General features: G+C 45.1%; 15 non-coding genes across 15 annotated transcripts; all 15 read left to right on the top strand.

The window, feature by feature from the left end:
• Positions 1–934: 934 nt before the first annotated feature.
• On the top strand, positions 935–1,125 carry LOC141248184 (U2 spliceosomal RNA). Its single transcript, XR_012311437.1, has one exon. It is a non-coding gene; the product is annotated as a U2 spliceosomal RNA (small nuclear RNA).
• A 1,115-nt stretch (positions 1,126–2,240) lies between these two features.
• LOC141248183 (U2 spliceosomal RNA) lies at positions 2,241–2,431 on the top strand. Its single transcript, XR_012311436.1, has one exon. It is a non-coding gene; the product is annotated as a U2 spliceosomal RNA (small nuclear RNA).
• A 1,115-nt stretch (positions 2,432–3,546) lies between these two features.
• LOC141248181 (U2 spliceosomal RNA) lies at positions 3,547–3,737 on the top strand. Its single transcript, XR_012311435.1, has one exon. It is a non-coding gene; the product is annotated as a U2 spliceosomal RNA (small nuclear RNA).
• A 1,115-nt stretch (positions 3,738–4,852) lies between these two features.
• Positions 4,853–5,043, top strand: LOC141248179 (U2 spliceosomal RNA). Its single transcript, XR_012311433.1, has one exon. It is a non-coding gene; the product is annotated as a U2 spliceosomal RNA (small nuclear RNA).
• A 1,115-nt stretch (positions 5,044–6,158) lies between these two features.
• On the top strand, positions 6,159–6,349 carry LOC141248178 (U2 spliceosomal RNA). The gene has a single exon (XR_012311432.1). It is a non-coding gene; the product is annotated as a U2 spliceosomal RNA (small nuclear RNA).
• Positions 6,350–7,464: 1,115 nt separating this feature from the next.
• On the top strand, positions 7,465–7,655 carry LOC141248177 (U2 spliceosomal RNA). Its single transcript, XR_012311431.1, has one exon. It is a non-coding gene; the product is annotated as a U2 spliceosomal RNA (small nuclear RNA).
• Positions 7,656–8,770: 1,115 nt separating this feature from the next.
• LOC141248176 (U2 spliceosomal RNA) lies at positions 8,771–8,961 on the top strand. Its single transcript, XR_012311430.1, has one exon. It is a non-coding gene; the product is annotated as a U2 spliceosomal RNA (small nuclear RNA).
• A 1,115-nt stretch (positions 8,962–10,076) lies between these two features.
• On the top strand, positions 10,077–10,267 carry LOC141248175 (U2 spliceosomal RNA). Its single transcript, XR_012311429.1, has one exon. It is a non-coding gene; the product is annotated as a U2 spliceosomal RNA (small nuclear RNA).
• Positions 10,268–11,382: 1,115 nt separating this feature from the next.
• LOC141248174 (U2 spliceosomal RNA) lies at positions 11,383–11,573 on the top strand. Its single transcript, XR_012311428.1, has one exon. It is a non-coding gene; the product is annotated as a U2 spliceosomal RNA (small nuclear RNA).
• Positions 11,574–12,688: 1,115 nt separating this feature from the next.
• On the top strand, positions 12,689–12,879 carry LOC141248173 (U2 spliceosomal RNA). The gene has a single exon (XR_012311427.1). It is a non-coding gene; the product is annotated as a U2 spliceosomal RNA (small nuclear RNA).
• Positions 12,880–13,994: 1,115 nt separating this feature from the next.
• LOC141248172 (U2 spliceosomal RNA) lies at positions 13,995–14,185 on the top strand. The gene has a single exon (XR_012311426.1). It is a non-coding gene; the product is annotated as a U2 spliceosomal RNA (small nuclear RNA).
• Positions 14,186–15,300: 1,115 nt separating this feature from the next.
• LOC141248171 (U2 spliceosomal RNA) lies at positions 15,301–15,491 on the top strand. Its single transcript, XR_012311425.1, has one exon. It is a non-coding gene; the product is annotated as a U2 spliceosomal RNA (small nuclear RNA).
• A 1,115-nt stretch (positions 15,492–16,606) lies between these two features.
• Positions 16,607–16,797, top strand: LOC141248170 (U2 spliceosomal RNA). Its single transcript, XR_012311424.1, has one exon. It is a non-coding gene; the product is annotated as a U2 spliceosomal RNA (small nuclear RNA).
• A 1,115-nt stretch (positions 16,798–17,912) lies between these two features.
• On the top strand, positions 17,913–18,103 carry LOC141248168 (U2 spliceosomal RNA). The gene has a single exon (XR_012311422.1). It is a non-coding gene; the product is annotated as a U2 spliceosomal RNA (small nuclear RNA).
• A 1,115-nt stretch (positions 18,104–19,218) lies between these two features.
• LOC141248167 (U2 spliceosomal RNA) lies at positions 19,219–19,409 on the top strand. Its single transcript, XR_012311421.1, has one exon. It is a non-coding gene; the product is annotated as a U2 spliceosomal RNA (small nuclear RNA).
• Positions 19,410–19,688: the final 279 nt, after the last annotated feature.

Genomic DNA, 19,688 nt, shown 5'->3' with positions numbered 1-19,688 from the left:
GCATTGCATTGCCATGTAATGTGATGCAATGCTATCTTTCTAGCTCTCCCTTTCTACTTCCTTTTGGATAAACAGACATATTAGGCAAGCATTTTGGAGCTTTCACCTAAATAACTACAGGTGGTGAGATAAGCTGCACAATATAATTGACCTTTCAGTATATTGTTGCACACACACCATCTATTTAGCAAATGCCCTTGTTATCAACAGCAGCCTTTTAAACTCACCCGAGCTAACAGGTATGTGCGCTGGTTACACTGCTGCGCTTAAAATTTCTTTTTTGGTTTGCTACAATGCCTTTTCTGAAACGTTGTCTCCTTCTGCTGGAACACTGACTTCTTTCATTTAATGCCTGCAGACTATAAAAGAGAACCCAACCCAAAAAGTTTGGTTGATTAGTCTGTGGCATTCTGTTAAACTGTTGCTTATGGCGGTCTCTGTGAGCTTCTCAGCGACATTCAGCCAGCCAGGTATCCTGCCTGCAGTAGATGGAATGTGGCAATGGAACGCTGGCTGCGCGTGTCATAATAGGCTCTGAGCCTTTATATACCTGTGCACAGCAGCAGCCACCTTCAGTCTGCTGCTGGACAGCCAGCAGCAGCAGCAGCAGGAGAGGTATGTAATCAGGAGCCCTCCTGCTAAGGGTAGACAGCTGCTCGTTCCACCCCACCCCCCGCCTTAATTGGTTCTCCTCCCTTCCAACGGTGTTGAGGCGGGTGGGAACAGCAGGGGGTGAAGGTGCTGTGTTTAAAGAGGTGGAGTTATGCAGATCTAAAACGCGTGGATTGCAGCAGCAGCAAGCCGAAAAGTGCAGGCATGTAAGGGATCTAGAGGTTGACAACATGTCTTCTTAACGGGAGTCCAGGAGCTCATCTCCACAAATGGACTTTTTAGGATCCTTGGGTGGCTCCGTAGTTTGAAACCAATTCTGGTTATCGCTTCTCGGCCTTTTGGCTAAGATCAAGTGTAGTATCTGTTCTTATCAGTTTAATATCTGATACGTCCCCTATCTGGGGACCATATATTAAATGGATTTTTAGAACAGGGAGATGGAAAAAGAGCTTGCTCTGTCCACTCCACGCATTGACCTGGTATTGCAGTATCTCCAGGACCGGTGCACCCCTTCTTTAATGCAGTTTCTAAAATCAGAAAGAATTGAATTCAATGTTTTTTGTTCATTTTGCTTGTTTGTCGGATTTTGGGATGGACTCTTTGGCTCTGCTTTTCTTCTCCTCATTGGATTTTTCATGTTCAAAGTTGCAGAAGCCAGATTACAAGCTCATTTTGGTTCAACTTCAGCAACTGTGCATTGCATTGCCATGTAATGTGATGCAATGCTATCTTTCTAGCTCTCCCTTTCTACTTCCTTTTGGATAAACAGACATATTAGGCAAGCATTTTGGAGCTTTCACCTAAATAACTACAGGTGGTGAGATAAGCTGCACAATATAATTGACCTTTCAGTATATTGTTGCACACACACCATCTATTTAGCAAATGCCCTTGTTATCAACAGCAGCCTTTTAAACTCACCCGAGCTAACAGGTATGTGCGCTGGTTACACTGCTGCGCTTAAAATTTCTTTTTTGGTTTGCTACAATGCCTTTTCTGAAACGTTGTCTCCTTCTGCTGGAACACTGACTTCTTTCATTTAATGCCTGCAGACTATAAAAGAGAACCCAACCCAAAAAGTTTGGTTGATTAGTCTGTGGCATTCTGTTAAACTGTTGCTTATGGCGGTCTCTGTGAGCTTCTCAGCGACATTCAGCCAGCCAGGTATCCTGCCTGCAGTAGATGGAATGTGGCAATGGAACGCTGGCTGCGCGTGTCATAATAGGCTCTGAGCCTTTATATACCTGTGCACAGCAGCAGCCACCTTCAGTCTGCTGCTGGACAGCCAGCAGCAGCAGCAGCAGGAGAGGTATGTAATCAGGAGCCCTCCTGCTAAGGGTAGACAGCTGCTCGTTCCACCCCACCCCCCGCCTTAATTGGTTCTCCTCCCTTCCAACGGTGTTGAGGCGGGTGGGAACAGCAGGGGGTGAAGGTGCTGTGTTTAAAGAGGTGGAGTTATGCAGATCTAAAACGCGTGGATTGCAGCAGCAGCAAGCCGAAAAGTGCAGGCATGTAAGGGATCTAGAGGTTGACAACATGTCTTCTTAACGGGAGTCCAGGAGCTCATCTCCACAAATGGACTTTTTAGGATCCTTGGGTGGCTCCGTAGTTTGAAACCAATTCTGGTTATCGCTTCTCGGCCTTTTGGCTAAGATCAAGTGTAGTATCTGTTCTTATCAGTTTAATATCTGATACGTCCCCTATCTGGGGACCATATATTAAATGGATTTTTAGAACAGGGAGATGGAAAAAGAGCTTGCTCTGTCCACTCCACGCATTGACCTGGTATTGCAGTATCTCCAGGACCGGTGCACCCCTTCTTTAATGCAGTTTCTAAAATCAGAAAGAATTGAATTCAATGTTTTTTGTTCATTTTGCTTGTTTGTCGGATTTTGGGATGGACTCTTTGGCTCTGCTTTTCTTCTCCTCATTGGATTTTTCATGTTCAAAGTTGCAGAAGCCAGATTACAAGCTCATTTTGGTTCAACTTCAGCAACTGTGCATTGCATTGCCATGTAATGTGATGCAATGCTATCTTTCTAGCTCTCCCTTTCTACTTCCTTTTGGATAAACAGACATATTAGGCAAGCATTTTGGAGCTTTCACCTAAATAACTACAGGTGGTGAGATAAGCTGCACAATATAATTGACCTTTCAGTATATTGTTGCACACACACCATCTATTTAGCAAATGCCCTTGTTATCAACAGCAGCCTTTTAAACTCACCCGAGCTAACAGGTATGTGCGCTGGTTACACTGCTGCGCTTAAAATTTCTTTTTTGGTTTGCTACAATGCCTTTTCTGAAACGTTGTCTCCTTCTGCTGGAACACTGACTTCTTTCATTTAATGCCTGCAGACTATAAAAGAGAACCCAACCCAAAAAGTTTGGTTGATTAGTCTGTGGCATTCTGTTAAACTGTTGCTTATGGCGGTCTCTGTGAGCTTCTCAGCGACATTCAGCCAGCCAGGTATCCTGCCTGCAGTAGATGGAATGTGGCAATGGAACGCTGGCTGCGCGTGTCATAATAGGCTCTGAGCCTTTATATACCTGTGCACAGCAGCAGCCACCTTCAGTCTGCTGCTGGACAGCCAGCAGCAGCAGCAGCAGGAGAGGTATGTAATCAGGAGCCCTCCTGCTAAGGGTAGACAGCTGCTCGTTCCACCCCACCCCCCGCCTTAATTGGTTCTCCTCCCTTCCAACGGTGTTGAGGCGGGTGGGAACAGCAGGGGGTGAAGGTGCTGTGTTTAAAGAGGTGGAGTTATGCAGATCTAAAACGCGTGGATTGCAGCAGCAGCAAGCCGAAAAGTGCAGGCATGTAAGGGATCTAGAGGTTGACAACATGTCTTCTTAACGGGAGTCCAGGAGCTCATCTCCACAAATGGACTTTTTAGGATCCTTGGGTGGCTCCGTAGTTTGAAACCAATTCTGGTTATCGCTTCTCGGCCTTTTGGCTAAGATCAAGTGTAGTATCTGTTCTTATCAGTTTAATATCTGATACGTCCCCTATCTGGGGACCATATATTAAATGGATTTTTAGAACAGGGAGATGGAAAAAGAGCTTGCTCTGTCCACTCCACGCATTGACCTGGTATTGCAGTATCTCCAGGACCGGTGCACCCCTTCTTTAATGCAGTTTCTAAAATCAGAAAGAATTGAATTCAATGTTTTTTGTTCATTTTGCTTGTTTGTCGGATTTTGGGATGGACTCTTTGGCTCTGCTTTTCTTCTCCTCATTGGATTTTTCATGTTCAAAGTTGCAGAAGCCAGATTACAAGCTCATTTTGGTTCAACTTCAGCAACTGTGCATTGCATTGCCATGTAATGTGATGCAATGCTATCTTTCTAGCTCTCCCTTTCTACTTCCTTTTGGATAAACAGACATATTAGGCAAGCATTTTGGAGCTTTCACCTAAATAACTACAGGTGGTGAGATAAGCTGCACAATATAATTGACCTTTCAGTATATTGTTGCACACACACCATCTATTTAGCAAATGCCCTTGTTATCAACAGCAGCCTTTTAAACTCACCCGAGCTAACAGGTATGTGCGCTGGTTACACTGCTGCGCTTAAAATTTCTTTTTTGGTTTGCTACAATGCCTTTTCTGAAACGTTGTCTCCTTCTGCTGGAACACTGACTTCTTTCATTTAATGCCTGCAGACTATAAAAGAGAACCCAACCCAAAAAGTTTGGTTGATTAGTCTGTGGCATTCTGTTAAACTGTTGCTTATGGCGGTCTCTGTGAGCTTCTCAGCGACATTCAGCCAGCCAGGTATCCTGCCTGCAGTAGATGGAATGTGGCAATGGAACGCTGGCTGCGCGTGTCATAATAGGCTCTGAGCCTTTATATACCTGTGCACAGCAGCAGCCACCTTCAGTCTGCTGCTGGACAGCCAGCAGCAGCAGCAGCAGGAGAGGTATGTAATCAGGAGCCCTCCTGCTAAGGGTAGACAGCTGCTCGTTCCACCCCACCCCCCGCCTTAATTGGTTCTCCTCCCTTCCAACGGTGTTGAGGCGGGTGGGAACAGCAGGGGGTGAAGGTGCTGTGTTTAAAGAGGTGGAGTTATGCAGATCTAAAACGCGTGGATTGCAGCAGCAGCAAGCCGAAAAGTGCAGGCATGTAAGGGATCTAGAGGTTGACAACATGTCTTCTTAACGGGAGTCCAGGAGCTCATCTCCACAAATGGACTTTTTAGGATCCTTGGGTGGCTCCGTAGTTTGAAACCAATTCTGGTTATCGCTTCTCGGCCTTTTGGCTAAGATCAAGTGTAGTATCTGTTCTTATCAGTTTAATATCTGATACGTCCCCTATCTGGGGACCATATATTAAATGGATTTTTAGAACAGGGAGATGGAAAAAGAGCTTGCTCTGTCCACTCCACGCATTGACCTGGTATTGCAGTATCTCCAGGACCGGTGCACCCCTTCTTTAATGCAGTTTCTAAAATCAGAAAGAATTGAATTCAATGTTTTTTGTTCATTTTGCTTGTTTGTCGGATTTTGGGATGGACTCTTTGGCTCTGCTTTTCTTCTCCTCATTGGATTTTTCATGTTCAAAGTTGCAGAAGCCAGATTACAAGCTCATTTTGGTTCAACTTCAGCAACTGTGCATTGCATTGCCATGTAATGTGATGCAATGCTATCTTTCTAGCTCTCCCTTTCTACTTCCTTTTGGATAAACAGACATATTAGGCAAGCATTTTGGAGCTTTCACCTAAATAACTACAGGTGGTGAGATAAGCTGCACAATATAATTGACCTTTCAGTATATTGTTGCACACACACCATCTATTTAGCAAATGCCCTTGTTATCAACAGCAGCCTTTTAAACTCACCCGAGCTAACAGGTATGTGCGCTGGTTACACTGCTGCGCTTAAAATTTCTTTTTTGGTTTGCTACAATGCCTTTTCTGAAACGTTGTCTCCTTCTGCTGGAACACTGACTTCTTTCATTTAATGCCTGCAGACTATAAAAGAGAACCCAACCCAAAAAGTTTGGTTGATTAGTCTGTGGCATTCTGTTAAACTGTTGCTTATGGCGGTCTCTGTGAGCTTCTCAGCGACATTCAGCCAGCCAGGTATCCTGCCTGCAGTAGATGGAATGTGGCAATGGAACGCTGGCTGCGCGTGTCATAATAGGCTCTGAGCCTTTATATACCTGTGCACAGCAGCAGCCACCTTCAGTCTGCTGCTGGACAGCCAGCAGCAGCAGCAGCAGGAGAGGTATGTAATCAGGAGCCCTCCTGCTAAGGGTAGACAGCTGCTCGTTCCACCCCACCCCCCGCCTTAATTGGTTCTCCTCCCTTCCAACGGTGTTGAGGCGGGTGGGAACAGCAGGGGGTGAAGGTGCTGTGTTTAAAGAGGTGGAGTTATGCAGATCTAAAACGCGTGGATTGCAGCAGCAGCAAGCCGAAAAGTGCAGGCATGTAAGGGATCTAGAGGTTGACAACATGTCTTCTTAACGGGAGTCCAGGAGCTCATCTCCACAAATGGACTTTTTAGGATCCTTGGGTGGCTCCGTAGTTTGAAACCAATTCTGGTTATCGCTTCTCGGCCTTTTGGCTAAGATCAAGTGTAGTATCTGTTCTTATCAGTTTAATATCTGATACGTCCCCTATCTGGGGACCATATATTAAATGGATTTTTAGAACAGGGAGATGGAAAAAGAGCTTGCTCTGTCCACTCCACGCATTGACCTGGTATTGCAGTATCTCCAGGACCGGTGCACCCCTTCTTTAATGCAGTTTCTAAAATCAGAAAGAATTGAATTCAATGTTTTTTGTTCATTTTGCTTGTTTGTCGGATTTTGGGATGGACTCTTTGGCTCTGCTTTTCTTCTCCTCATTGGATTTTTCATGTTCAAAGTTGCAGAAGCCAGATTACAAGCTCATTTTGGTTCAACTTCAGCAACTGTGCATTGCATTGCCATGTAATGTGATGCAATGCTATCTTTCTAGCTCTCCCTTTCTACTTCCTTTTGGATAAACAGACATATTAGGCAAGCATTTTGGAGCTTTCACCTAAATAACTACAGGTGGTGAGATAAGCTGCACAATATAATTGACCTTTCAGTATATTGTTGCACACACACCATCTATTTAGCAAATGCCCTTGTTATCAACAGCAGCCTTTTAAACTCACCCGAGCTAACAGGTATGTGCGCTGGTTACACTGCTGCGCTTAAAATTTCTTTTTTGGTTTGCTACAATGCCTTTTCTGAAACGTTGTCTCCTTCTGCTGGAACACTGACTTCTTTCATTTAATGCCTGCAGACTATAAAAGAGAACCCAACCCAAAAAGTTTGGTTGATTAGTCTGTGGCATTCTGTTAAACTGTTGCTTATGGCGGTCTCTGTGAGCTTCTCAGCGACATTCAGCCAGCCAGGTATCCTGCCTGCAGTAGATGGAATGTGGCAATGGAACGCTGGCTGCGCGTGTCATAATAGGCTCTGAGCCTTTATATACCTGTGCACAGCAGCAGCCACCTTCAGTCTGCTGCTGGACAGCCAGCAGCAGCAGCAGCAGGAGAGGTATGTAATCAGGAGCCCTCCTGCTAAGGGTAGACAGCTGCTCGTTCCACCCCACCCCCCGCCTTAATTGGTTCTCCTCCCTTCCAACGGTGTTGAGGCGGGTGGGAACAGCAGGGGGTGAAGGTGCTGTGTTTAAAGAGGTGGAGTTATGCAGATCTAAAACGCGTGGATTGCAGCAGCAGCAAGCCGAAAAGTGCAGGCATGTAAGGGATCTAGAGGTTGACAACATGTCTTCTTAACGGGAGTCCAGGAGCTCATCTCCACAAATGGACTTTTTAGGATCCTTGGGTGGCTCCGTAGTTTGAAACCAATTCTGGTTATCGCTTCTCGGCCTTTTGGCTAAGATCAAGTGTAGTATCTGTTCTTATCAGTTTAATATCTGATACGTCCCCTATCTGGGGACCATATATTAAATGGATTTTTAGAACAGGGAGATGGAAAAAGAGCTTGCTCTGTCCACTCCACGCATTGACCTGGTATTGCAGTATCTCCAGGACCGGTGCACCCCTTCTTTAATGCAGTTTCTAAAATCAGAAAGAATTGAATTCAATGTTTTTTGTTCATTTTGCTTGTTTGTCGGATTTTGGGATGGACTCTTTGGCTCTGCTTTTCTTCTCCTCATTGGATTTTTCATGTTCAAAGTTGCAGAAGCCAGATTACAAGCTCATTTTGGTTCAACTTCAGCAACTGTGCATTGCATTGCCATGTAATGTGATGCAATGCTATCTTTCTAGCTCTCCCTTTCTACTTCCTTTTGGATAAACAGACATATTAGGCAAGCATTTTGGAGCTTTCACCTAAATAACTACAGGTGGTGAGATAAGCTGCACAATATAATTGACCTTTCAGTATATTGTTGCACACACACCATCTATTTAGCAAATGCCCTTGTTATCAACAGCAGCCTTTTAAACTCACCCGAGCTAACAGGTATGTGCGCTGGTTACACTGCTGCGCTTAAAATTTCTTTTTTGGTTTGCTACAATGCCTTTTCTGAAACGTTGTCTCCTTCTGCTGGAACACTGACTTCTTTCATTTAATGCCTGCAGACTATAAAAGAGAACCCAACCCAAAAAGTTTGGTTGATTAGTCTGTGGCATTCTGTTAAACTGTTGCTTATGGCGGTCTCTGTGAGCTTCTCAGCGACATTCAGCCAGCCAGGTATCCTGCCTGCAGTAGATGGAATGTGGCAATGGAACGCTGGCTGCGCGTGTCATAATAGGCTCTGAGCCTTTATATACCTGTGCACAGCAGCAGCCACCTTCAGTCTGCTGCTGGACAGCCAGCAGCAGCAGCAGCAGGAGAGGTATGTAATCAGGAGCCCTCCTGCTAAGGGTAGACAGCTGCTCGTTCCACCCCACCCCCCGCCTTAATTGGTTCTCCTCCCTTCCAACGGTGTTGAGGCGGGTGGGAACAGCAGGGGGTGAAGGTGCTGTGTTTAAAGAGGTGGAGTTATGCAGATCTAAAACGCGTGGATTGCAGCAGCAGCAAGCCGAAAAGTGCAGGCATGTAAGGGATCTAGAGGTTGACAACATGTCTTCTTAACGGGAGTCCAGGAGCTCATCTCCACAAATGGACTTTTTAGGATCCTTGGGTGGCTCCGTAGTTTGAAACCAATTCTGGTTATCGCTTCTCGGCCTTTTGGCTAAGATCAAGTGTAGTATCTGTTCTTATCAGTTTAATATCTGATACGTCCCCTATCTGGGGACCATATATTAAATGGATTTTTAGAACAGGGAGATGGAAAAAGAGCTTGCTCTGTCCACTCCACGCATTGACCTGGTATTGCAGTATCTCCAGGACCGGTGCACCCCTTCTTTAATGCAGTTTCTAAAATCAGAAAGAATTGAATTCAATGTTTTTTGTTCATTTTGCTTGTTTGTCGGATTTTGGGATGGACTCTTTGGCTCTGCTTTTCTTCTCCTCATTGGATTTTTCATGTTCAAAGTTGCAGAAGCCAGATTACAAGCTCATTTTGGTTCAACTTCAGCAACTGTGCATTGCATTGCCATGTAATGTGATGCAATGCTATCTTTCTAGCTCTCCCTTTCTACTTCCTTTTGGATAAACAGACATATTAGGCAAGCATTTTGGAGCTTTCACCTAAATAACTACAGGTGGTGAGATAAGCTGCACAATATAATTGACCTTTCAGTATATTGTTGCACACACACCATCTATTTAGCAAATGCCCTTGTTATCAACAGCAGCCTTTTAAACTCACCCGAGCTAACAGGTATGTGCGCTGGTTACACTGCTGCGCTTAAAATTTCTTTTTTGGTTTGCTACAATGCCTTTTCTGAAACGTTGTCTCCTTCTGCTGGAACACTGACTTCTTTCATTTAATGCCTGCAGACTATAAAAGAGAACCCAACCCAAAAAGTTTGGTTGATTAGTCTGTGGCATTCTGTTAAACTGTTGCTTATGGCGGTCTCTGTGAGCTTCTCAGCGACATTCAGCCAGCCAGGTATCCTGCCTGCAGTAGATGGAATGTGGCAATGGAACGCTGGCTGCGCGTGTCATAATAGGCTCTGAGCCTTTATATACCTGTGCACAGCAGCAGCCACCTTCAGTCTGCTGCTGGACAGCCAGCAGCAGCAGCAGCAGGAGAGGTATGTAATCAGGAGCCCTCCTGCTAAGGGTAGACAGCTGCTCGTTCCACCCCACCCCCCGCCTTAATTGGTTCTCCTCCCTTCCAACGGTGTTGAGGCGGGTGGGAACAGCAGGGGGTGAAGGTGCTGTGTTTAAAGAGGTGGAGTTATGCAGATCTAAAACGCGTGGATTGCAGCAGCAGCAAGCCGAAAAGTGCAGGCATGTAAGGGATCTAGAGGTTGACAACATGTCTTCTTAACGGGAGTCCAGGAGCTCATCTCCACAAATGGACTTTTTAGGATCCTTGGGTGGCTCCGTAGTTTGAAACCAATTCTGGTTATCGCTTCTCGGCCTTTTGGCTAAGATCAAGTGTAGTATCTGTTCTTATCAGTTTAATATCTGATACGTCCCCTATCTGGGGACCATATATTAAATGGATTTTTAGAACAGGGAGATGGAAAAAGAGCTTGCTCTGTCCACTCCACGCATTGACCTGGTATTGCAGTATCTCCAGGACCGGTGCACCCCTTCTTTAATGCAGTTTCTAAAATCAGAAAGAATTGAATTCAATGTTTTTTGTTCATTTTGCTTGTTTGTCGGATTTTGGGATGGACTCTTTGGCTCTGCTTTTCTTCTCCTCATTGGATTTTTCATGTTCAAAGTTGCAGAAGCCAGATTACAAGCTCATTTTGGTTCAACTTCAGCAACTGTGCATTGCATTGCCATGTAATGTGATGCAATGCTATCTTTCTAGCTCTCCCTTTCTACTTCCTTTTGGATAAACAGACATATTAGGCAAGCATTTTGGAGCTTTCACCTAAATAACTACAGGTGGTGAGATAAGCTGCACAATATAATTGACCTTTCAGTATATTGTTGCACACACACCATCTATTTAGCAAATGCCCTTGTTATCAACAGCAGCCTTTTAAACTCACCCGAGCTAACAGGTATGTGCGCTGGTTACACTGCTGCGCTTAAAATTTCTTTTTTGGTTTGCTACAATGCCTTTTCTGAAACGTTGTCTCCTTCTGCTGGAACACTGACTTCTTTCATTTAATGCCTGCAGACTATAAAAGAGAACCCAACCCAAAAAGTTTGGTTGATTAGTCTGTGGCATTCTGTTAAACTGTTGCTTATGGCGGTCTCTGTGAGCTTCTCAGCGACATTCAGCCAGCCAGGTATCCTGCCTGCAGTAGATGGAATGTGGCAATGGAACGCTGGCTGCGCGTGTCATAATAGGCTCTGAGCCTTTATATACCTGTGCACAGCAGCAGCCACCTTCAGTCTGCTGCTGGACAGCCAGCAGCAGCAGCAGCAGGAGAGGTATGTAATCAGGAGCCCTCCTGCTAAGGGTAGACAGCTGCTCGTTCCACCCCACCCCCCGCCTTAATTGGTTCTCCTCCCTTCCAACGGTGTTGAGGCGGGTGGGAACAGCAGGGGGTGAAGGTGCTGTGTTTAAAGAGGTGGAGTTATGCAGATCTAAAACGCGTGGATTGCAGCAGCAGCAAGCCGAAAAGTGCAGGCATGTAAGGGATCTAGAGGTTGACAACATGTCTTCTTAACGGGAGTCCAGGAGCTCATCTCCACAAATGGACTTTTTAGGATCCTTGGGTGGCTCCGTAGTTTGAAACCAATTCTGGTTATCGCTTCTCGGCCTTTTGGCTAAGATCAAGTGTAGTATCTGTTCTTATCAGTTTAATATCTGATACGTCCCCTATCTGGGGACCATATATTAAATGGATTTTTAGAACAGGGAGATGGAAAAAGAGCTTGCTCTGTCCACTCCACGCATTGACCTGGTATTGCAGTATCTCCAGGACCGGTGCACCCCTTCTTTAATGCAGTTTCTAAAATCAGAAAGAATTGAATTCAATGTTTTTTGTTCATTTTGCTTGTTTGTCGGATTTTGGGATGGACTCTTTGGCTCTGCTTTTCTTCTCCTCATTGGATTTTTCATGTTCAAAGTTGCAGAAGCCAGATTACAAGCTCATTTTGGTTCAACTTCAGCAACTGTGCATTGCATTGCCATGTAATGTGATGCAATGCTATCTTTCTAGCTCTCCCTTTCTACTTCCTTTTGGATAAACAGACATATTAGGCAAGCATTTTGGAGCTTTCACCTAAATAACTACAGGTGGTGAGATAAGCTGCACAATATAATTGACCTTTCAGTATATTGTTGCACACACACCATCTATTTAGCAAATGCCCTTGTTATCAACAGCAGCCTTTTAAACTCACCCGAGCTAACAGGTATGTGCGCTGGTTACACTGCTGCGCTTAAAATTTCTTTTTTGGTTTGCTACAATGCCTTTTCTGAAACGTTGTCTCCTTCTGCTGGAACACTGACTTCTTTCATTTAATGCCTGCAGACTATAAAAGAGAACCCAACCCAAAAAGTTTGGTTGATTAGTCTGTGGCATTCTGTTAAACTGTTGCTTATGGCGGTCTCTGTGAGCTTCTCAGCGACATTCAGCCAGCCAGGTATCCTGCCTGCAGTAGATGGAATGTGGCAATGGAACGCTGGCTGCGCGTGTCATAATAGGCTCTGAGCCTTTATATACCTGTGCACAGCAGCAGCCACCTTCAGTCTGCTGCTGGACAGCCAGCAGCAGCAGCAGCAGGAGAGGTATGTAATCAGGAGCCCTCCTGCTAAGAGTAGACAGCTGCTCGTTCCACCCCACCCCCCGCCTTAATTGGTTCTCCTCCCTTCCAACGGTGTTGAGGCGGGTGGGAACAGCAGGGGGTGAAGGTGCTGTGTTTAAAGAGGTGGAGTTATGCAGATCTAAAACGCGTGGATTGCAGCAGCAGCAAGCCGAAAAGTGCAGGCATGTAAGGGATCTAGAGGTTGACAACATGTCTTCTTAACGGGAGTCCAGGAGCTCATCTCCACAAATGGACTTTTTAGGATCCTTGGGTGGCTCCGTAGTTTGAAACCAATTCTGGTTATCGCTTCTCGGCCTTTTGGCTAAGATCAAGTGTAGTATCTGTTCTTATCAGTTTAATATCTGATACGTCCCCTATCTGGGGACCATATATTAAATGGATTTTTAGAACAGGGAGATGGAAAAAGAGCTTGCTCTGTCCACTCCACGCATTGACCTGGTATTGCAGTATCTCCAGGACCGGTGCACCCCTTCTTTAATGCAGTTTCTAAAATCAGAAAGAATTGAATTCAATGTTTTTTGTTCATTTTGCTTGTTTGTCGGATTTTGGGATGGACTCTTTGGCTCTGCTTTTCTTCTCCTCATTGGATTTTTCATGTTCAAAGTTGCAGAAGCCAGATTACAAGCTCATTTTGGTTCAACTTCAGCAACTGTGCATTGCATTGCCATGTAATGTGATGCAATGCTATCTTTCTAGCTCTCCCTTTCTACTTCCTTTTGGATAAACAGACATATTAGGCAAGCATTTTGGAGCTTTCACCTAAATAACTACAGGTGGTGAGATAAGCTGCACAATATAATTGACCTTTCAGTATATTGTTGCACACACACCATCTATTTAGCAAATGCCCTTGTTATCAACAGCAGCCTTTTAAACTCACCCGAGCTAACAGGTATGTGCGCTGGTTACACTGCTGCGCTTAAAATTTCTTTTTTGGTTTGCTACAATGCCTTTTCTGAAACGTTGTCTCCTTCTGCTGGAACACTGACTTCTTTCATTTAATGCCTGCAGACTATAAAAGAGAACCCAACCCAAAAAGTTTGGTTGATTAGTCTGTGGCATTCTGTTAAACTGTTGCTTATGGCGGTCTCTGTGAGCTTCTCAGCGACATTCAGCCAGCCAGGTATCCTGCCTGCAGTAGATGGAATGGGGCAATGGAACGCTGGCTGCGCGTGTCATAATAGGCTCTGAGCCTTTATATACCTGTGCACAGCAGCAGCCACCTTCAGTCTGCTGCTGGACAGCCAGCAGCAGCAGCAGCAGGAGAGGTATGTAATCAGGAGCCCTCCTGCTAAGGGTAGACAGCTGCTCGTTCCACCCCACCCCCCGCCTTAATTGGTTCTCCTCCCTTCCAACGGTGTTGAGGCGGGTGGGAACAGCAGGGGGTGAAGGTGCTGTGTTTAAAGAGGTGGAGTTATGCAGATCTAAAACGCGTGGATTGCAGCAGCAGCAAGCCGAAAAGTGCAGGCATGTAAGGGATCTAGAGGTTGACAACATGTCTTCTTAACGGGAGTCCAGGAGCTCATCTCCACAAATGGACTTTTTAGGATCCTTGGGTGGCTCCGTAGTTTGAAACCAATTCTGGTTATCGCTTCTCGGCCTTTTGGCTAAGATCAAGTGTAGTATCTGTTCTTATCAGTTTAATATCTGATACGTCCCCTATCTGGGGACCATATATTAAATGGATTTTTAGAACAGGGAGATGGAAAAAGAGCTTGCTCTGTCCACTCCACGCATTGACCTGGTATTGCAGTATCTCCAGGACCGGTGCACCCCTTCTTTAATGCAGTTTCTAAAATCAGAAAGAATTGAATTCAATGTTTTTTGTTCATTTTGCTTGTTTGTCGGATTTTGGGATGGACTCTTTGGCTCTGCTTTTCTTCTCCTCATTGGATTTTTCATGTTCAAAGTTGCAGAAGCCAGATTACAAGCTCATTTTGGTTCAACTTCAGCAACTGTGCATTGCATTGCCATGTAATGTGATGCAATGCTATCTTTCTAGCTCTCCCTTTCTACTTCCTTTTGGATAAACAGACATATTAGGCAAGCATTTTGGAGCTTTCACCTAAATAACTACAGGTGGTGAGATAAGCTGCACAATATAATTGACCTTTCAGTATATTGTTGCACACACACCATCTATTTAGCAAATGCCCTTGTTATCAACAGCAGCCTTTTAAACTCACCCGAGCTAACAGGTATGTGCGCTGGTTACACTGCTGCGCTTAAAATTTCTTTTTTGGTTTGCTACAATGCCTTTTCTGAAACGTTGTCTCCTTCTGCTGGAACACTGACTTCTTTCATTTAATGCCTGCAGACTATAAAAGAGAACCCAACCCAAAAAGTTTGGTTGATTAGTCTGTGGCATTCTGTTAAACTGTTGCTTATGGCGGTCTCTGTGAGCTTCTCAGCGACATTCAGCCAGCCAGGTATCCTGCCTGCAGTAGATGGAATGTGGCAATGGAACGCTGGCTGCGCGTGTCATAATAGGCTCTGAGCCTTTATATACCTGTGCACAGCAGCAGCCACCTTCAGTCTGCTGCTGGACAGCCAGCAGCAGCAGCAGCAGGAGAGGTATGTAATCAGGAGCCCTCCTGCTAAGGGTAGACAGCTGCTCGTTCCACCCCACCCCCCGCCTTAATTGGTTCTCCTCCCTTCCAACGGTGTTGAGGCGGGTGGGAACAGCAGGGGGTGAAGGTGCTGTGTTTAAAGAGGTGGAGTTATGCAGATCTAAAACGCGTGGATTGCAGCAGCAGCAAGCCGAAAAGTGCAGGCATGTAAGGGATCTAGAGGTTGACAACATGTCTTCTTAACGGGAGTCCAGGAGCTCATCTCCACAAATGGACTTTTTAGGATCCTTGGGTGGCTCCGTAGTTTGAAACCAATTCTGGTTATCGCTTCTCGGCCTTTTGGCTAAGATCAAGTGTAGTATCTGTTCTTATCAGTTTAATATCTGATACGTCCCCTATCTGGGGACCATATATTAAATGGATTTTTAGAACAGGGAGATGGAAAAAGAGCTTGCTCTGTCCACTCCACGCATTGACCTGGTATTGCAGTATCTCCAGGACCGGTGCACCCCTTCTTTAATGCAGTTTCTAAAATCAGAAAGAATTGAATTCAATGTTTTTTGTTCATTTTGCTTGTTTGTCGGATTTTGGGATGGACTCTTTGGCTCTGCTTTTCTTCTCCTCATTGGATTTTTCATGTTCAAAGTTGCAGAAGCCAGATTACAAGCTCATTTTGGTTCAACTTCAGCAACTGTGCATTGCATTGCCATGTAATGTGATGCAATGCTATCTTTCTAGCTCTCCCTTTCTACTTCCTTTTGGATAAACAGACATATTAGGCAAGCATTTTGGAGCTTTCACCTAAATAACTACAGGTGGTGAGATAAGCTGCACAATATAATTGACCTTTCAGTATATTGTTGCACACACACCATCTATTTAGCAAATGCCCTTGTTATCAACAGCAGCCTTTTAAACTCACCCGAGCTAACAGGTATGTGCGCTGGTTACACTGCTGCGCTTAAAATTTCTTTTTTGGTTTGCTACAATGCCTTTTCTGAAACGTTGTCTCCTTCTGCTGGAACACTGACTTCTTTCATTTAATGCCTGCAGACTATAAAAGAGAACCCAACCCAAAAAGTTTGGTTGATTAGTCTGTGGCATTCTGTTAAACAGTTGCTTATGGCGGTCTCTGTGAGCTTCTCAGCGACATTCAGCCAGCCAGGTATCCTGCCTGCAGTAGATGGAATGTGGCAATGGAACGCTGGCTGCGCGTGTCATAATAGGCTCTGAGCCTTTATATACCTGTGCACAGCAGCAGCCACCTTCAGTCTGCTGCTGGACAGCCAGCAGCAGCAGCAGCAGGAGAGGTATGTAATCAGGAGCCCTCCTGCTAAGGGTAGACAGCTGCTCGTTCCACCCCACCCCCCGCCTTAATTGGTTCTCCTCCCTTCCAACGGTGTTGAGGCGGGTGGGAACAGCAGGGGGTGAAGGTGCTGTGTTTAAAGAGGTGGAGTTATGCAGATCTAAAACGCGTGGATTGCAGCAGCAGCAAGCCGAAAAGTGCAGGCATGTAAGGGATCTAGAGGTTGACAACATGTCTTCTTAACGGGAGTCCAGGAGCTCATCTCCACAAATGGACTTTTTAGGATCCTTGGGTGGCTCCGTAGTTTGAAACCAATTCTGGTTATCGCTTCTCGGCCTTTTGGCTAAGATCAAGTGTAGTATCTGTTCTTATCAGTTTAATATCTGATACGTCCCCTATCTGGGGACCATATATTAAATGGATTTTTAGAACAGGGAGATGGAAAAAGAGCTTGCTCTGTCCACTCCACGCATTGACCTGGTATTGCAGTATCTCCAGGACCGGTGCACCCCTTCTTTAATGCAGTTTCTAAAATCAGAAAGAATTGAATTCAATGTTTTTTGTTCATTTTGCTTGTTTGTCGGATTTTGGGATGGACTCTTTGGCTCTGCTTTTCTTCTCCTCATTGGATTTTTCATGTTCAAAGTTGCAGAAGCCAGATTACAAGCTCATTTTGGTTCAACTTCAGCAACTGTGCATTGCATTGCCATGTAATGTGATGCAATGCTATCTTTCTAGCTCTCCCTTTCTACTTCCTTTTGGATAAACAGACATATTAGGCAAGCATTTTGGAGCTTTCACCTAAATAACTACAGGTGGTGAGATAAGCTGCACAATATAATTGACCTTTCAGTATATTGTTGCACACACACCATCTATTTAGCAAATGCCCTTGTTATCAACAGCAGCCTTTTAAACTCACCCGAGCTAACAGGTATGTGCGCTGGTTACACTGCTGCGCTTAAAATTTCTTTTTTGGTTTGCTACAATGCCTTTTCTGAAACGTTGTCTCCTTCTGCTGGAACACTGACTTCTTTCATTTAATGCCTGCAGACTATAAAAGAGAACCCAACCCAAAAAGTTTGGTTGATTAGTCTGTGGCATTCTGTTAAACTGTTGCTTATGGCGGTCTCTGTGAGCTTCTCAGCGACATTCAGCCAGCCAGGTATCCTGCCTGCAGTAGATGGAATGTGGCAATGGAACGCTGGCTGCGCGTGTCATAATAGGCTCTGAGCCTTTATATACCTGTGCACAGCAGCAGCCACCTTCAGTCTGCTGCTGGACAGCCAGCAGCAGCAGCAGCAGGAGAGGTATGTAATCAGGAGCCCTCCTGCTAAGGGTAGACAGCTGCTCGTTCCACCCCACCCCCCGCCTTAATTGGTTCTCCTCCCTTCCAACGGTGTTGAGGCGGGTGGGAACAGCAGGGGGTGAAGGTGCTGTGTTTAAAGAGGTGGAGTTATGCAGATCTAAAACGCGTGGATTGCAGCAGCAGCAAGCCGAAAAGTGCAGGCATGTAAGGGATCTAGAGGTTGACAACATGTCTTCTTAACGGGAGTCCAGGAGCTCATCTCCACAAATGGACTTTTTAGGATCCTTGGGTGGCTCCGTAGTTTGAAACCAATTCTGGTTATCGCTTCTCGGCCTTTTGGCTAAGATCAAGTGTAGTATCTGTTCTTATCAGTTTAATATCTGATACGTCCCCTATCTGGGGACCATATATTAAATGGATTTTTAGAACAGGGAGATGGAAAAAGAGCTTGCTCTGTCCACTCCACGCATTGACCTGGTATTGCAGTATCTCCAGGACCGGTGCACCCCTTCTTTAATGCAGTTTCTAAAATCAGAAAGAATTGAATTCAATGTTTTTTGTTCATTTTGCTTGTTTGTCGGATTTTGGGATGGACTCTTTGGCTCTGCTTTTCTTCTCCTCATTGGATTTTTCATGTTCAAAGTTGCAGAAGCCAGATTACAAGCTCATTTTGGTTCAACTTCAGCAACTGTGCATTGCATTGCCATGTAATGTGATGCAATGCTATCTTTCTAGCTCTCCCTTTCTACTTCCTTTTGGATAAACAGACATATTAGGCAAGCATTTTGGAGCTTTCACCTAAATAACTACAGGTGGTGAGATAAGCTGCACAATATAATTGACCTTTCAGTATATTGTTGCACACACACCATCTATTTAGCAAATGCCCTTGTTATCAACAGCAGCCTTTTAAACTCACCCGAGCTAACAGGTATGTGCGCTGGTTACACTGCTGCGCTTAAAATTTCTTTTTTGGTTTGCTACAATGCCTTTTCTGAAACGTTGTCTCCTTCTGCTGGAACACTGACTTCTTTCATTTAATGCCTGCAGACTATAAAAGAGAACCCAACCCAAAAAGTTTGGTTGATTAGTCTGTGGCATTCTGTTAAACTGTTGCTTATGGCGGTCTCTGTGAGCTTCTCAGCGACATTCAGCCAGCCAGGTATCCTGCCTGCAGTAGATGGAATGTGGCAATGGAACGCTGGCTGCGCGTGTCATAATAGGCTCTGAGCCTTTATATACCTGTGCACAGCAGCAGCCACCTTCAGTCTGCTGCTGGACAGCCAGCAGCAGCAGCAGCAGGAGAGGTATGTAATCAGGAGCCCTCCTGCTAAGGGTAGACAGCTGCTCGTTCCACCCCACCCCCCGCCTTAATTGGTTCTCCTCCCTTCCAACGGTGTTGAGGCGGGTGGGAACAGCAGGGGGTGAAGGTGCTGTGTTTAAAGAGGTGGAGTTATGCAGATCTAAAACGCGTGGATTGCAGCAGCAGCAAGCCGAAAAGTGCAGGCATGTAAGGGATCTAGAGGTTGACAACATGTCTTCTTAACGGGAGTCCAGGAGCTCATCTCCACAAATGGACTTTTTAGGATCCTTGGGTGGCTCCGTAGTTTGAAACCAATTCTGGTTATCGCTTCTCGGCCTTTTGGCTAAGATCAAGTGTAGTATCTGTTCTTATCAGTTTAATATCTGATACGTCCCCTATCTGGGGACCATATATTAAATGGATTTTTAGAACAGGGAGATGGAAAAAGAGCTTGCTCTGTCCACTCCACGCATTGACCTGGTATTGCAGTATCTCCAGGACCGGTGCACCCCTTCTTTAATGCAGTTTCTAAAATCAGAAAGAATTGAATTCAATGTTTTTTGTTCATTTTGCTTGTTTGTCGGATTTTGGGATGGACTCTTTGGCTCTGCTTTTCTTCTCCTCATTGGATTTTTCATGTTCAAAGTTGCAGAAGCCAGATTACAAGCTCATTTTGGTTCAACTTCAGCAACTGTGCATTGCATTGCCATGTAATGTGATGCAATGCTATCTTTCTAGCTCTCCCTTTCTACTTCCTTTTGGATAAACAGACATATTAGGCAAGCATTTTGGA

This window comes from Phyllobates terribilis, unplaced genomic scaffold, assembly GCF_046119375.1.
Source record: "Phyllobates terribilis strain yellow unplaced genomic scaffold, ASM4611937v1 Scaffold_3591__1_contigs__length_74597, whole genome shotgun sequence".
Lineage (NCBI taxonomy): Eukaryota > Metazoa > Chordata > Amphibia > Anura > Dendrobatidae > Phyllobates > Phyllobates terribilis.
Note: the sequence above shows the minus strand (reverse complement) of the source record. Positions and strands in the feature narration are given on the sequence as shown.